Below are 14,212 nucleotides of genomic sequence, written 5' to 3'. Positions count from 1 at the left end.
AAAATCACAACTATCTTTCCATTTCCTAAAATCCAATAAAAAGGCAACCTTACACGGGATAATAGAATAAACTTGGTTAATTTCAAGAATTATACTTCCCACTCCCTCATAGCGTTGTTAGATGGGGTATTGCCAAATATGGGCAGTCTGGTCACAAAAAAAGGGGATAAGGAAGCTAGAGAGGTGATTAAGGGGGCTCATGTGGAATAAGGTGGAACCAATCACCACTGACAGCTGTACAGAGGGTTCTAGGATATCACAATAGGTCCACCTGGTTTGCAAAATGACCATTGGGCCTTGCAGTTGCTGTAAAAAACCTGTATATTTTTACTAAAAGAACTACTTCCTCTACACCTTAACCAAGAGGCCTGGGAGGCACGACAGGGGTCCACTTTATGAACAGGAGAAATCAGGAGCTCACTAAAGAGATCAGAATCTGTAACAAAGCCAATTGAACGACCCACTGAAAAAGCAAGGTTAAACCCAATTATGTGTGCGGATAGTGGAGATGGACCTGACAGGATTAAAGGGATTCAAAGGATGAGATCTCCTTAGCAGCTCTTCACTTGGAGACTTCATTTAGTCACCCTAATGATATTCAAGGGATTTGGGGTGAAAGATGGATCACAAAAAAACAAGCTTTTAAAAGCATTTGCAAACATGGTGTGATCTAACCAATCATGTAAGTATAAAATATATGATTTCCGAGCCCTCATCTCCCCGAGACCAAGGACTGACACTAAGCTGAGATCTGAACTTCACAAGACATTTTATATGGACAGAAAATGGAATGAGGACTGATTGAATACTGAAGAAAGGCAATGGGAGGACGTTTTAGCATTGGAAACAGGTCCAATATCAAATTTCCACTTTATCAAATTAAAATTCCACTACAGTTAAAATTACACAATGGTAAAAACGTATGACTTTGTGTGGTGTTAGTCTTCGCTGCATTCAAAATGTGATATGGCGAGGCAGCCATGATTGCATACATTTTGGCCTTGACTAGGAATACAACAATAGAGTAGGTGACACACTTACCTAGGTAACAGGAAATAACTAGTACCATGTCCCATATTAGTATTATTGGGACTATATGGGAACGGAGATGGAGAAATTCCTCAAGCCTATGCAAGTATTAGGCAACATATTTATAAAAACTAGCATCAGAAAAGTCAACAGACCATAGATCTATAGGAAGAGGTATTAGCTTTACCAATGCTTGTTCACTGCTATTTGCCAGCGAATTAATTTGTGCGGATTCTATGTGCATGGATGCAGACACCTTTAAAACCCATTGCAAAATTGTGAGCCATTAAAGCATTAAAGAAACCCACTCCAAGGTGGCCGAGGATGTGTACATGTGTCGTGAAAACAGAGAGAATGAGGGGACCAGAACAAGCAGGAGACCAAGAAAACACCAGCACTCCAAAAGAGTGCTAAATGCAAAAAATGTATCTCACTTTTTTAATAAAAGTATCTTGTTGATTACAACATTTTTCACATTTGGGAGGTCTGAATTATACAATAGCAGTACTATGGGGGCACCACAAAGCACAGTTTAGACTAACAACCATTTTTCACAAGGGATTAATGTACAGTGTCAATGTAAGTAATTTTTATTTTTTTTACCATTTCTTTATTGGTTTTACAACCGTGGCCTATCCTGGACTCAGCCCGGGGCCAAGAACATACACAGTGGAGTCACAATAACGCATTTGTCATATCATGCATCTGCAACTTAGTACGCATCAGTATGGTTTCAGCGCACCATTGCACAAATATAAGATATTATGGGCTATATTACAGTAAAGGACTATCTCCATTGTTTGCGCCGGGCACACCTTTTATTTTCATTGCTTGTTTTTAAAAGGTGTGCCGGCGCAAACAATGAAAATTCTCCGTATTACCATGAATGCGCTGCCCTGAGGGCAGCGCATTCCTGTGCAAAACGTAGCGGCCGCTTTAAAGCCGCTCTATGTTTTCGCAGTGCAGTGCTTGCGCCTGCACTTTAAAGGGGAATTAGAGATCCGCACCCATGCAAGGGGATATCTGGGGGGTCCGTAGGACCCCCTTTCCTCCCTCCAGAGGGCTGCTCTCAGGGTGTGCACTGACAGTGCGCCTCCTAAGAGCTTCCTCTGTGCCCGCATCTGTAACACGGCGCGGGCGCAGAGGCAAAGGGATGCCCTCATTTGCATAGGCCACGCACCCATGCAAATAAGGGAACGATCTCTGAAGACAGCACTGGTGTTTTAAGTGTGCCAGCGCTATCGGTATTACAGAAGTGGCTGCACAAGCGTCTGCATCCCCTTCTGCAATACCTAAGTGCCCGGGGGCACGCAAAGATCCGCTGAGCCCAATAGCGCACTTTCATTATACGGGCCCCATGTGTGTTTTCGGAATGATCTGTAGGGGGTTTCCGTTGGAGGCGGACATCCATTTAACAACCACTAGCCTACTGTGTCCAACCTATCGGTTGGAAGGGCTGGGATGGTGTATGGCTGGTTGAATAATGGGATACACTATGGGTAGGAACTGGGTATGTATGGTGTAATGGGTAACAGGGTCTTAGATTGAGCCCTCATGAATGAGCATTATGGGTGCCTCTGGACTGTTGATAACCCGCAAGGGGGCACAGTCCAGCTCTTACTTTCCCATTGGCAGTGTTTACTTAACTGAGCAATATTAGATTGCATAGTGGGAGGTGCTCAGGAGGCTTCTGTTTTATTTTTTGATTCCAGGTTCCTAATGTATAGGTCCCCAAATCATTACGCCGACTTCGGCTACACTACGTCTATGGGTCTACGCGAGGACACACAACAACTTTTGGCCACTTCAGCAACGTGTGGAGCCAACATTGCGTGTACGGGCTGCATGAGATTTCCAGGACATTGCTGTCATTTGGACCATATAAATGCTAAGTCAATGAATCTTTGTAGGTACTTATCTTCCCTAGACTTGTTTAATACCCGACAAACATTATTCCGGCTTTGCCAAAACCACAAGTTCAACCAAAGGGAAGGTGGTTCCCGTCATCTCCCCCCAAGCCCGCCCAATCACCGGGCACTCCAACACCATGTATAAGAAACCTGCATCAGGAACGCTGCAGCTGGGGCACTTGGAGGAGGCATTTGGGTACATGCATTTTATGCGCCTTGTTGTGAGGTACATCTGGTGTAGGCAGTTAAATTGTGTGTAGGGAAATTGTGGATTACGTAAGACCCCTCTTACCTGCTGCAAGGCTTGGGCACATTGTTTATCTGGGCATTGCGTCTGAAGGTCCAGAGTTTGCGAACCCTTGGGTCTGGCGTGTGGTGATGGTCCAACAAAACAGTACGGAGCGCTAATTTTTTATGCCTCCACGTGACCGTGTCGTGTATGGCAGTAGTGACGTGGGTGGTTCAGTTTGGCCCTGTCCCCATGATGTGGTAATCACAGTTGCATGGCTTTGTATGTCAGAAAGTGACCAACTGGCATACCATATGAATCCATTAACTCCTGAAAGGACTGTAGTGCGCCCTCTGCAAAGAGACCCTCTGTATGTTCTATTCCCACATCCCTCCAGCATGCTATATAATTATGCCAGGCAACGTCTTGGATTGCTGCCAATTTCCAAGTGTGGATCAATGGCGAGTACGGAGGTGTGGTTTGTTACCATGTATATATTTATTTAAACAAGCATTGGCATGCTATTTTCATCTGGTGTGTCTAGTTTGGTGGGTGTACCATGACCGTTGTAACTTATCGAGTGCTACTTGCCGCCTGTTCCCCATATCAACTCCAATAGGAGCCTGTGCAGGTCAGCGAAAAAGCGTGTGGGAAGTGAGTGGTAAGACTGAAAATAAGTACAGTAATCATGGCAGAATGGCCATCTTGGATATCAACACACAACCCACAGGCGAGAGCAGGAGCGGCATCCACAACAGGATGGATCTGCGGATCTAACCCAATGCTTTATATACATTTCCTTCTATGAGGTCTCTGTCTGGGTGATATATCGGTATACCAATTTTTTTTAATGCATCATATTGCCACATGAGCCTTGATTGCTGCTGCACGTCTCTATTGTGTTCTGGGACCGGGTAGATGAGGAACAGGCAGGACTAGGACCAATTCACCTTGCGGCCCGACGTAGTCCAAAATCCATCCAGTGTCTCCATCAGAGCTGGGAGTGTGGCACTAGTGTCGTGTAAGTAGTTAGGGGCATCGCCTGCATATAAGGAGAGTAATATTGTAACCTTTAAGTGCCATTATTCCCAATTGTCGTGCATGTATGCATAGTCTGCAGGCCAGTCGCTGCATAGCGAGGGAGAAGATCAACAGGGACAGTGGGTAGCCCTGCCTGGTGCCCCTTTGTATATCAAAACTGTCAGAGATCAACTGCCCTGTTTTAACTCTTGCTAACGGGCACCCATATCAGACACAAATCCAGCTGAGGTATCCCGGACCTATGTGCAACTCCTCCAATGTTAACATTAAGTAGTTGCACCCCAGGGTGTCAAACACTTTTTCTCTATCAAGCAACACTGCCATCTACTCACCAGTACCAGCTGGGTTGGCCTTCATCGGGCGAAGACGACGATGGATATTGAGGAATGTGCTACATTTAGGTATAAACCCATTTTGATTGGTATTTATTTAAGTACCGATAATGGGGAGCAGTCTATTTGCCAATACATTCACCAATATCTTATTGTCTAAGTTTAAAAGTGATTGCGGTCTGTAGGAGCGAACATCTAGTGGACTGCGGGCCGGTTTGGGGAGTACTACCAGCAGTGCCTCATGAAGCGTGTCTGGGCGCTGTCCCCGCACTCTTGCCTCACTGTAGATTTCTAATAGCTTAGTGGAAAGTGATGTGCCAAAGGTGGAATAGTATTCTAAAGGAAGGCCGTTTCTACCCAGAGTCTTATTATGAGCTATTTGAGTGATGGCCATGCAGATCTCCTCGATTTGAGGAGGTTTGTCTAGTTCAGCTCTATAAAGAGGATTCCAGCGGGGGAGGGTAAGCCAATGTAGGTAGTCCTCTAGCCTGTATGTGGGGGGTACACTAGCTCTGTATAGAGGGAACAATAGAAGTCCACAAAGGCGTCGTTTATGTCTGCTTGTATGTTGAGCACATTGCCACCGTCTAACCAAATAGCCCCTATCAGTGGGTGTGTCTGGTCAGAACGGACCAGCCACGCCAAAATCCCACCTGCCCAGTCTCCCTGGCCATGGAGCTGGACAAGGTGTTGCCTATAATTAAGTATCCTCAGGCGTGCCTCGAGGTCCCTATGGTCATTCCTCAGCTGTCTTTGTTGGTTTGTCTTTCGGCTGTAACGGCCTCTCAGTCTTGAGCTGCCTCATTTCCCATTCGATATCCAGGATTTCCCCAAGTAGGGTCTGATGAACACCCCATGTGGGGGCTATACAGTGCCCATGAACAACCACTTTGTGAGAATCCCACTCCACTACTCTGAAGGGGGTGGAGCCTGCACTGTGTTCGAAATGTTGGGTCATTTGTGGCTCCAGGACTTCACAGAAGGGTGCACCCCGGAGTGACTAAGTTTGGAGCTTTCAAGTTGGTATGCAGGGACGGGTTCATCCCAACGTAATATCATCTGCAGCGGGCAGTGGTTCAAAAGGGGGCGTGCCAAATATTCAGCATGCAGGATTAGTGTGTTTAGTGCTGCGCTACAGAGGAAAACGTCCAGCTAAGTGTGGATCTTAGAGTAAAATGACAACTTACTATCCTCAGGATGTTGAAGCCACCATATGTCGTACCTTGTGCTATCCATCCATCGTCTAAAATGTTGTGTTGCTCTACAACAGACCACACCATTCAGCGGAGGGGTAGAGCTGCCTCTAGTAATGTCTGAGACACAGTTAAAATCCCATTCCCATATTAGAGAATGAGGTTTCATGGAAAAGAGCAAGGGTCAGGTGGTCCAGGAATGTGGGGTGATTAGTGTTTGGGGCATAAACAGCTAGCAAATCGAGGGGCCGGGCACCCATACGCCCCTCCACCACCACGTATCTTGCCTCTGTGTCTACCTTGTGTACATCCCTCGCGAATGGACCCCTCTGCCCTGTATCTACCTTGTGTGATTCCCTCACGTATGGAACCCCAGGGGCTTTCCATATTAGAACTCCTTTCCGTTATGCTGAAGTAGTAGTTTAGGCGTTTAAGGTAAGTGTAGACACAGTACCTTTTAGTGGGGGTAGCCATACCCTCACATTCCAGGTCAGTAGGTTGTATTGCGGGGTCATGAAATGCTTGGATGTGCCCATTGGGAATACCTACTTGTAATAGTGGGTCGTGACTCATTCATCACGTTCTAGATGGTCCCAGGTTGTGGGCCCTCCCCGATGTCGGTGTGTACAAAATAGTGTTGATTAAGACCAGGCAATTGTGTGTGGTGCTCTCCAACTGTTTAGCAAAATAAACAACATTCTCAACGCCGCCCCCTCCGTCCGAGTATCCTCTTGGTGCCCATCCATAACAATTCAAATTATGCATGTTAACTATATGAAATCTGAATGCAGAGTTTGAGTCCAATGCAGTAACCATGTGTGCGTGGTGGGCTCTTCTCCGTCTTTCAGGGACCCATGAGCCCTTCACAGTGGTCTTGGGACCCGCCCTACCCTGCCCGAGATCCCAAGGTGTCTCCTCTGGTCACAGGCCAGACTCAGGACTCACTGGGAAGGAGATACTTAGTTCCATATAACTGGTCATCTGCCAGGCATGGTGTAAGCTCTGGGCCACAGTATTCCTCCCCGACAAAAGCAGCAGTGTCATTGGTATCCGAACGACTGCCCAAAGTATGGTCCGCAACCCAGAAGTTATCACCAGTTTCCAGGTTGCGGTAAGAAGCTACAACAAGGACATGCAAGTAGCATTCTAGAGAGCTCCCGCAGCACCCGATGGAGTTTAATTAAACTCCAATAAAGCTATAGGTAGAACCATAATCTATAAACTGGTTACATGAAATAACGACAAAGATGGGTAAGTACCAATATAGCACCCCCTTTGCTTGGGTTATGTCCCCCTAGGCACCAATCCTGCCCTGGATAGGGTGTTAGATGAAGTTCTTAAGTTCAAAAGTGACCACAGTAATCAGAAAATTATTTGATCAATTGAATGTATTGTTATCGTCACAATATTGCATTCATTGTTTCAAACTTCAAATTCTGAGTCTTTATCCAAACGACTCCAATCTCCATAATGCATGTACCAGTGGTTTGAAGTTCAAATTTAAACTTCCAAAGGCATTTCGGGCTTGTCGCCCTTCTTCAGACGATATATCTGTAGTACAGAGTAAAGTGAAATACGATGTAATATACTAAGGGGAAACCAACGTCTAATACATTAATTTCAATTCTTCTCAAATCTGTGAATTCGTAATCGTCAGAGTTTACACTGTGAATGGAAATAGGTCCCTCGTGAAACGAAAAAACGTGCACTTAAGACACAAACTCAAATGTGAAACACAGGCTGTATTAACCAGAAAGGTTACAAGAATTTCCATCTGTAAAAAGATCCACCCACAATCATCATGTGCGTTAAATTCGAAGAGTTATACCGTGTCTTCTGTGATTATTAACAGAGCTAAAATGTGATGGTGCGCGTCTAAAGGAATAATAGGATCGCGGTGAAAGTCAACATGCTGATTAATCCTCGAGGTCAGTATTGTTATTCAAGTACGCTTAAAACGACTGTGTAAAAAAAGGGTCAACCATTAGTGAAGTGCACAAAGAGAAATAAAACTGCCCCCGTGTTTAGGTTGTCAGTGAGGTATACTTACCTGGAGCGAACTTGCGTTTCTCTGTACGAGTACAAAGATACTCATCGGGTGATTGTAGTGGTTGGGTGAGCGTTCCCGGAAATTAAATGTGTTAAAAGACAAACCATAGAGATAAAGGGCGGACAACATTATACACCAGAGGTGTGGTGAGCGATAGGGTGGCGGCCATCTTAAGAAGAATGTTAAAACAGATTGCTGAACAGTCACAGTGTATGACAAGTCATGTCAAACAATATCATAATTGGTTTGGACTCACTATTTACCCAAGAACCCATCTTTGCATATAAAAGAGGGAAAAATCTAGGAAAGCTTCTGAAACATCCATCGAGGAACCATGATCAAACTGAATGCACAAGGTACTTACCTGTGTAACGATAGATCTGTAAGAGACATTAGTTAGTAATAGATTCCTTACCTTAGAATATCCCCAGGCGTCAGGCTGGATCCGGAAAGTGTTCGTCAGCAGTACTCCCGTGCGTCGGCAGGCGTCGTCGTCGTCGTGCGGCTCCGCATACGTCGCTGGCGTCGTATTCGCCGAGAGGTCGTCATCGGAGCTACTTAGACGTGCCCACGCGCGCTGACGTCAGTTCTGTACACTACTTTCTGCACAAGGAACGCAGAGCCATGCCAGAGACCGACTACTGGTGCAATAGAACTAGGGCCCTGAAAGGGATGACCTGAACCCTAGAGAACAGTTCGCAGAACGGGGGGATGGGAGGGCGGTAAGGGAATCTATCACTAACTAATGTCTCTTACAGATGTAACTTGTGCATCTGAAAGAGACATGTTAGTGATAGATTCCTTACCTTAGAATACATAAACAAGCAATACCAACCCCGGTGGTGGGTCTGCGAAGTGAAATCACACCAGAAAGTCACGGAGAACTGACCGGCCAAAGAAGCCGTCTCTCCGGACTTGACTGTCTAGGCAATAGTGCTTAGTGAAAGTACGCAGCGAGGCCCACGTAGCTGCCGGACAGATATCTTGCAGGGAGAGACAGCGTCCCAATGCTGTAGTATCTGCTGTGGCCCTGGTACAATGGGTGCGCAGCCCTACTGGAGGCTCCTTTTTAGCCAGAGAGTAACAGGCTTTAATGCACAAGACAACCCATCGGGAGATAGTGCGCTTGTGCACTGCTCGGCCTTTCTTGGCGCCCACGTAGCCAACAAAGAGCTGGTCATCCACCCGGAACTGTTGTGTGCGGTTGAGATAGAATGAAAGCGCACGTTTTGGGTCCAGACGGTGGAGCCTCTCTTCCTCCCTTGAAGGATGTGGAGGCTGAAAGAAAGTGGGCAAAGTGACAGTTTGCCCGATATGAAAGGCAGTGACTAATTTTGGCAGAAAGGAGGGACGTGGTCGAAGCACAACCTTGTCCGGATGAATCGCCAGGAAAGGAGGTTTACAGGAAAGAGCCTGGAGCTCACTCACACGCCTAGCGGAGGTGATGGCTACCAGGAAGACAGTTTTTAAAGTTAATAACCGCAAAGGACAGTTATGAAGAGGTTCAAAGGGAGCACACATCAAGTATGTGAGAACCAGGTTCAAGTCCCACTGAGGCATCACAAAAGGAATAGGAGGGAAAAGGTGAGTAATGCCTTTGAGGAATCTTTTGACAACAGGGGACCTGAAAAGAGAGGGCTGATCAGGCAGCCTGAGAAAGGCTGAAAGAGCAGAAAGGTAGCCCTTGATAGTGCCCAGAGCAGAGCCCTGCTGGGCCAAAGAAAGAAGGGACAATAGGACCTCAGAAAGGGGATCTACAGCTTTCGCTGTGCACTATTCCACAAACTTGTTCCACCGACAGGCATATACAGATTTAGTTGAGGGATGCCTGGCTGCCAGAGTTACATTACAGACTTCAGGAGGCAAGTCAAATGGAATCAACTGTCGCCGCTCAATCTCCACGTAAGGAGGTGGAGGCTGGGCAGGTTCGGGGGGAGGACGGTCCCCTGCTGCTGCGAGAGAAGATCCTCCTGAAGACGCAGTCAGATGGGGGGATCCACGCTCATACTGAGTAGCTTGGGATACCAAACTCTCCGAGCCCAGTCCGGTGCCACAAGAATGACTTGGGCCCAGTCGCGTGTGATCTTCTTCAGCACTCTGTGTAGAAGTGGTATAGGCGGAGAGGCATACAACAGACCGCAACTCCACTCGCGACGAAAAGCGTCTCCGAGCGAGTGCCGCCTTGGAAACTCCAACGCGCAGAACTGCTGACATTGCGCATTCTCTTCGGTGGCGAATAGATCTAACCAAGGTTCTCCCCACTGCTGAAAGAGACCTTGTGCCACCTCCGAGTGAAGACGCCATTCATGATCCATCATGCACCGGCGGCTGAGTTTGTCCGCCCTGGCGTTCAAAGAATCTGCCAAGTGTTGAACCACCCGGACAACGCCCTGGCGTTCCAGCCACGTCCAGAGGCGTAGAGCCTCCTGACATAGGGTCCATGACCCCACCCTGCCTTGCTTGTTGCAGTACCACATGGCGGTGGTGTTGTCCGTGAACACCTGCACTACCCTCCCCTTGATAGAGGGAAGGAATGCTTTCAGTGAATGAATGAAAATATTCTTACATAGCGCATGGCTACCCGGAGGCATCCCAGCGCTGCGGATGGGCGTCGAGGAGAAGGCAGAGTTATGGAAATAGCCAGGTCTTCAGTTGTTTGCGAAATGACAGATGATTGGCTTCCTTGCGGATGGAGAGAGGGAGGGCGTTCCATAGTCTAGAGGCATTGTAGGAAAGAAGGCGACCCCCTGACCTGGCCCTCCGGACTCTGGGAACTTCCGCTAGATGGTCTGAGCGGAGACTTCCGGTGGCTTTGTAGGGTTTGATTAGGTTTTTGATGATAGGGGGCCTTTGTTATGAAGGTGGGTGCGCCCAGATAGAGAGCATTGCCATAGTCCAACCTAGAGAGGATGAGCGCTTGAACCAAAAGCTTTCTGGAGTGGGCAGGCAGAAGAGGGAGTACTTTCCGTACGGTACGGAGCATACCATAGCAGGTGGCGGCTGTTTTTCTTGCTTGAGTTCTAAAGGTGAGGTCATGGTCGAGCCACATGCCCAGGCTCTTTATTGCCTGTTTGGGTAGTGGTGCGGGCCCCATGCACAGTGGCCACAAGTTGTTGGGGTTAAATCTTGCTTGATTGCCCAGCAGCATGAGCTCGGTCTTGTCACCATTAAGCTTAAGGTGCAAGTAGGATCGCCCTGAGCTCCAAAAGATTGATATGGAGCTTGGACTCCGCCAGAGACCAGAGGCCTGTGATCTCCGCTTCTCCCATGTGGCCGCCTCATCCCAGGAGGGACGCATTCGTCACCACTGTGTGCTCCGGTTAGGGAAAGGAGAGGGACCTGCCGCTGACCCAACGCTGGTCCGTGAGCCACCACTGCAGGTCCTGTGCAGTGTCCTCCGAGATCTGGACGTAGTCGGACAGGTTTCCCTGATGCTACGTCCACTGGAACTTCAGGTCCCACTGCAGATCCCGCATATGCCATCTGGCATGACTGTTCAGCAGGATGCAGGAGGCCATGAGGCCCAGCAGCCTCAGGGTCTTCCTGACCGAAACCCAGGATAAGGGCTGAAAGATCGAAATCATAGTCCGAATGTCCAGGACTCGCTGCTCGGGAGGATAAACCTGAAACAGCGCTGTGTCTAGAACCGCACCGATGAAGCGGAGCTTCTGAGAGGGAATCAGATGCGACTTCGGCACGTTGATGGAGAACCCCAGCAAATGCAGGAGGTCGGCCATAGTCTGGAGGTGGGAGACGACTGCCTGGGGCGATCCCGCCTTCATCAGCCAGTCGTCCAGATAGGGGAAGACTGAAACCCCTGATTTGCGCAGATGAGCTGCGACCACCGCCATCACTTTCGTGAACACTCGAGGGGCGCTCGTGAGGTCGAGAAGAAGCACGGTGAACTGAAAGGAACCGCAGGTAACGTCGGTGGGCTAGCAGAATGGGAATATCAAAATAAGCATCCTGCAAGTCCAAAGCTACCATTCAGTCTTGTGGGTCTAGGGCAGACAAGACTGTAGTGGAAATTGCTCTGCCGAGGTTGTCTGCCGTATCAAGGCCACAACGGATAGTGAATTTTGCGGTCTCTCTCCCCTCTGTAATAGCTTGGTAGAGTACCACTCGAGCCTCCACTGGACACTGAGGCAGCACCTGTGCTACAGTGTCCCATACAGAGTGGGAATAGCGGCCCAAAAGGCACGCAGTATTCACCGCTCGTAACCGAGAACTGCCAGAGGGGAAAATCTTTTTCCCAAACTGCTCAAGTTTTTTTAGATTCTTTTTCCGGAGGTGCAGAAGGGAATGCACTCGGAGACGCAGAGGCCTGGGCAACCAGACTCTCTGGCGTTGGGTGAGAAAACAGAGATCGCCTGGGGCCGGGCGATGGCGTTGTGCCACACTTTTATCCACAGGAACCCCTGTGTTAGGCTTGGTCCAGGTGCTTGACAGAATGTCTGAAAGCGCGTCATTAAAGGGCAGCAGCGGCTCCGCCGAGGAGGTCGCCGGCTGCAGCACCTCAGTCAGGAGATTAGTACCAACAGCTACGGAAGGGAGCTCGAGGTTAAGACCCTCAGTAGCTTTTCGCAACACCACAGAAAAAGTCCCCACCTCTTCCGTGGCTACAGAAGTGGGAAACAGTGTACCAGGGTGCGGAGAGAAATCCAGATCGCCTGGACCCTCGAGGTCACCCTCCCACTCCGGTTCGTTCTCACATTGGGCTGCGAGAGGTTCCTCAGACCCCTCCCAGTACTCTCCTTCATCCACCGGTTGTTTAAAAGGGCCGGTAAGGGCGAGGGGCCCGGGGAAAGGGGATAAACTCCCCATCTGGAATAGGGATTGGAGGATAATAGACCAATCCAGGCATGACATAGACCATACCCGGAGGCAACGGTGTCGTGTCCGGCGTCAGCCCCGACGCCGGAGGCAGCGCCGAGGCCGGAGCCAACGGCGCCACAGAGTATCTTGCCGGCGTAACCGGGGCCAAAGGTGGCGGTACGGGGGCAGAACCACCCAACGGGTCGACGGGGCCCAAAGGCGCGTCGGACGGGCCGACTGGGCAAATAAATGGCCCATGGCCGACACGGAGACAGACTAGTATTTCTTCCGGAGTCGCGTACATCCCCGGGAAAGGCGGGTAGGCCGCGGGCAACAACGGAGGCTCCACAGGAGCCGCGGGGGAGTGACCATCCGCCCCCTCCACTGTGTCTCGCGACCGGTGAGGGGTAGACTAAGAGCGACGTCGCTTCTTCGACTTCTTATGGAGCTGTGACTTACCTGCCCCTAATTCCGACGAATGGTGGTGTCGGCCCCACGACCTGTCTCTCGACCTTCTGCAGGAGCGGGATCTCGAGCATCGCGGAACAGAATGCCGGGCCTCCAACAACTTTTGGGAACACTCACGCAAAGCCTTTGGCACCATGGCCCGACAATCGGGGCACGCCTTGGGGTCATGGGCGTGCCCCAAGCAGGAGAGACACACGTTATGTGGGTCCGCCACCGACATGTTCCGACGGCAGTCCCAACAGGACTTAAACCCGGGCATCTCCACTGCACCAGAAGTGGAGTACTCGACAAAACAAGAGAAACAAGTCTCAGAAACAAAGTTAAAATATTAACTAGGAGTACCGCTCTCTCTCGGATCAGCGATTGCTGGCGCGGAAAAAGAAACAACTGACGTCAGCGCACGTGGGCGCGTCTATGTAGCTCCGATGACATCATCTCGGCGAATACGACGCCGGTGACGTACAAGGAGCCGCACGCCGACGCGCAGGGGTACTACTGATGAAAACTTTCCGGATCCAACCTGACGCCTGGGGATATTCTAAGGCAGTGTTTCCCAAACTGTGGTCCGCGGACCCCCAGGGGTCCGTGACACATTCCCAGGGGGTCCGCAGGAGGCAGTTTTAAAAGCACTGCAAAGTTCCTTGTCTAATTAGCAGTTTTCGAGCAACAATAAAAGTGTCAAAATAAAGCCAGTGATTAATGCACCTGCTGGAGAGATGAGAGTTTGTCCAGTGGCAGCTTTGACTTATCTAGTGTAGCACATATGCCTGCTGCAAAGAACGTGTACCATGCATTTTGAAAAACAGTATTTTATGTGCATAGTTGAGTGTGTTACTGCTTTTGTCACAGAGATTATTTTGTTACTGTGCAGTGCATAAGTGACAACCAAAATCTAGCACAGTGACCTATAAACTGTCATCAAAGAGCTGCTTGCAAACTGCATGGTACAAGTTAGTAACTTTTGTTTTTTCCCAGTCTTTCATTATCCTGATGCTGCTAAAAAGGTTTATTTTGGCGGAAATATATTTTTATTGTTAAAGTCAATGCTGACCACTGGGTGAAGAGAGGCACTGTTGAAGGGTGATAATAAGGGAATCATTGAAGAACCCAAACAAAGAATGTCGTATCCTAGTGTATAGTAAGGT

At 48.9% G+C, this 14,212-nt stretch overlaps 1 protein-coding gene across 2 annotated transcripts in view; it reads right to left on the bottom strand.

Moving 5' to 3' along the window:
* Window positions 1–14,212, bottom strand: part of HARS1 (histidyl-tRNA synthetase 1) — a 201,791-nt gene that overhangs the window by 1,172 nt on the left and 186,407 nt on the right. The gene's annotated exons all lie outside the window — the stretch shown is intronic.

This window comes from Triturus cristatus, chromosome 7 (genome assembly GCF_964204655.1).
Source record: "Triturus cristatus chromosome 7, aTriCri1.1, whole genome shotgun sequence".
NCBI lineage: Eukaryota > Metazoa > Chordata > Amphibia > Caudata > Salamandridae > Triturus > Triturus cristatus.
The sequence above is the reverse complement of the archived record's forward strand: the minus strand, read 5'-3'. Positions and strand labels throughout refer to the sequence as shown.